Here is a 3,924-nt window from a genome sequence, read left to right on the forward strand (position 1 = left end):
CTTGCCGCCGACCGATGCCGCCCCGCCGCCGTCCTCCTCTACCGGCGCCGCCCCGCCATCGCCCCGGCCTCCCCAGGGCCTCCTTCCACGGCCTCCTTCTTCTTCCACGACATCTTCGGCGAACCTCGAGAACCGTGCCCGATCCAGATCTGAACAAGGTTGACCCCGAAATTCCTCCAATTCCCTGATATTTTGACATTTTATGCCATGTTCATTGCATCATAACTCTGCATCCGTAGCTCCGTTTCATGCGCATGATATACCAAAATGTTCACAATGATGTGCTCTTAATTTTGTTCCATTGTGCCATCTTTGTTTGAGGTCATCTTGATGCCCGAAACATCATTGCAAAAGTGCTACATAATGTTAACCTGCTGAAACTGTTATAACTTGGTGATTTGTCTTTTTCGTTGCATTTTGTGTGTGCATCTTATGAGCATGAGCCCGACACGTGTTTTGAACTACATCATTCCATCTGCACAGTGGTGCCATCCATGTATTTTTGTGATTCTTGTACTGAGTGCATCGAGCTCGTGAAGTAGGGTACTTGTTGTTGCTGTTTTCCTGACTGATTCTGTTATAATATGATGCTATGTAAACCTGCTGCTACAAGTCATTCTATGCATAATCTGGAGATGTTCACTAAGGATGTTTAGTTATAAATGTCATGCTCTATCCATTCATGCCCCTGGTTGCATTTATAGTCTGCTGTAACATGTTGTTATCTTGCTCCAAACTTGCTAAATAATGTTGCTGTCAGCCTGTTAACATTAAGTTCAATGTTGCCATGATTGTTATTAGTGATACATGTACCCTATGAACTTGCTCTTGCCATTCTTAGCTTCATAAACATGTATTCTTACTGTTGGTTGCCTTGCCATGCCATGTATTGCTCTGTGGTGAGTGTTTCAAGCTCACCAACATGCCTACTTATTATTGTTCCTGCCATGTATGAATCTGTCATATCACTTGCTATGTTTACATGGGTGCCATCATATTTTCTGTGCCATTTTGGCTCATGATGAGTAAGGGACTTTTGTTCTATGTAATTAGTAGATTCATGCCATGCCTTTTTTTGCCATGTTAAGTTCCTGTAACATGTTGTTTGTTAGCTCTAAACATTGCAACCTGATGTTATTTCTGCCAAGTCTGTAAACTGTTAATATTTGCAATCTTGCCATGTCATTTTGAGGATGTTCTAGTGATTTCTGGAGATAGCTTAGTGTTCATGTTTTGTCATGCTTTACCTGTACTTCATGCCCATGCCTTTTGTTATTATTTTGGGTGCTGTAGCTTATTGCTTTGATGCTTGCTAGATGCCTAGTTACTGTTTTGGACAGCTTGTCCTTTAAACTTGTATAGAGTGTATGCGTTGAACCGTTACTCCGTTTTGAGTGTGCTCTATATGAAACTTGCTTGATTTTGCATGAAGTTTCATATTATCATGTTGCATCCATGTTTTGAGGGTGTTTGCTTGATGTTTGTATGCATTTTGCATCAATGCCATGTTTAAGTTGTTTTGCTCATATCTTCTAGGCCGTAGCTCCGAATTAAATGAACTTTATATGTAACTTGTCTAGAATCTCGTGTAGATCATCTTGGTGCATCTTAATTTGCTGTTGAACAACTTGAACATAAGGTTTATTCAGTTCTGGACCAATTTCTAAATTTGCATATGAGGACTTACCGGAATTGTTATATGTTGTTTTCGGCCTCATTTAAACTTGCTTTGATGTGCTCTCTTGTATGCTTCATCTCTTGCCATGAGTAGCTTCATGTAGCCTTGTCATGCATCATGCTTGGTTGTGCATCATGTCATGTATATGTGTGGTGTGTTTACCATGTTGTGTGCTTCTTCTCGATAGTTCCCGTTTCGTTGCGATCGTGAGGATTCGTTCGTCTACGCTTGGTTCGTCTTCGTGGCTTCATCTTCTTCATGGACTCGCTCTTCTTCCTAGCGGGATTTCAGGCAAGATGACTACTACCCTGGATCTCACTACTATCATTGCTATTCTAGTTGCTTCGTTCTATCGCTTTGCTGCACTACCTATCAATTGCTCGTCAAGCCTCTCAAATTGCCATGTCAGCCTCTAACCTTGTCACCCTTCCTAGCAAACCATTGCTTGGCTATGTTATCGCTTTGCTCAGCCCCTCTTATAGCGTTGTTAGTTGCAGGTGAAGTTGAAGATTGCTCCATGATGGACAGGATTATGTTGGGATATCACAATATCTCAAAGAACCTCAACGACCTTTTGAGCAATCAAAAGGAAGTTGTGGCCAAGGAAGGAATTGGGTTTGCACCCAAGTCCAAGAGCAAGAAGAAGAAGAACAACAACAAGACCAAACGTCCTCCTCCTCTCAAGCAAACATTTGTGAAAGAGGGAGAGGGTGCTCCTAAGGAGAAGAAAGAGAAAGTGAAGGGAGTTGACGTCCAAAAGGGCAAAAGCATTTCCTCAAACAAAGCCGGCGACTTTAACCCGTCATATGTGTTGTGCCGTGCTAGTGATGGACATGTTTATGCTAAATTTGTTGGTTCTCCTTATGAGTACATTGAATGGTCTATTTGGGTTCCCAAGACCCTTGTTACTAACATCAAAGGACCCATTACTAAATGGGTACCTAAAACCAAGCATTGATCTCTTGTAGGTGTTTGCTTCCGGTGGGGGGTCATGGTTGCTCAATAGTGGAGCAACAAATCATATGACCGGGAGCAAGGACTTGGTGGTGGACGTGCAAGAGATTCCATCTATGCCCACCAATGTCGAGTGGGGTGATGCATCACATTCTAAGGTATTGGGTCTCGGCAAGGTTGTCATTTCTCATGATCTAACGATCGAGAAAGTCATGCTTGTTGAGTCCCTTGCATACAATTTGCTTTCCGTTCGTCAACTTGCACTCATGGGTTTTGCTACGTTCTTTGACATTGATACCGTGGCCCTCTTGTGGAGTAAGACTCTTAAAGTAGCCTTTGTTGGGCATGTCGAGAACGGTCTCTATGTGATTAACTTTTCGGAGCGACCCACTAAGACCGCGACATGCCTAATGGCTAAAGTTGACGTGGGATGGCTTTGGCTTCGCCGTTTAGCCCACGTCAATATGAGATCTTTGCAAAGTCTTCTCAAGGGTGACCATGTCCATGGACTAACAAATGTTAGTTTTGCCAAAGATCGTGCTTGCAGTGCTTGTATCGAAGGAAAGCTTCATGAAAAGGCTCACCCTCCTTCAACCATCATCTACTCGAAGATACCCTTGGAGCTCCTTCACATGGATCTCTTTGGGCCTCCATTTTTTGATAGTCTTGGAGGTAGAAAGTATTGCTTGGTGATTGTGGATGACTATTCAAGATACACTTGGGTATACTTCTTCAAGAGGAAGAGTGAGACTCAACAAACCGTCATCGACTTTGCAAATGAAGCTCAACGTCAACATAATGCAAAGATCTTGACAATAAGAAGTGACAACGGCACCGAGTTCAAGAACTACACCTTGGATGAGTTTCTTAGTGATGAGGGGATCAAGCATCAATATGCTGCACCTTATACCCCTCAACAAAATGGTGTAGCGGAGAGGAAGAACCGGACGTTGATGGATGCGGCAAGGACCATGATGGCGGAGTTCAAGTCTCCATACAACTTTTGGGCTGAAGCCATCAACACCGCATGTCATGCATCCAATCGGCTCTATCTCCGCAAAGGCTTGAACAAGACCCCTTATGAGATACTCACCGGCAACAAGCCCAACCTCAAGTACTTCTGGGTGTTCGGTTGTAAGTGTTTCATTCTCAAGAAAGGTGTTCGTTTGTATAAATTTGAGGCTAGAGCTCATGAGGGCATATTTGTTGGTTATGCTACAAACTTTCATGCTTACCGTGTTCTCAACAAGTCCACCGGACTCATTGAGGAGACGTGTAACATGGAGTTTCAT

Source organism: Triticum dicoccoides, chromosome 1B, assembly GCF_002162155.2.
Source record: "Triticum dicoccoides isolate Atlit2015 ecotype Zavitan chromosome 1B, WEW_v2.0, whole genome shotgun sequence".
Lineage (NCBI taxonomy): Eukaryota > Viridiplantae > Streptophyta > Magnoliopsida > Poales > Poaceae > Triticum > Triticum dicoccoides.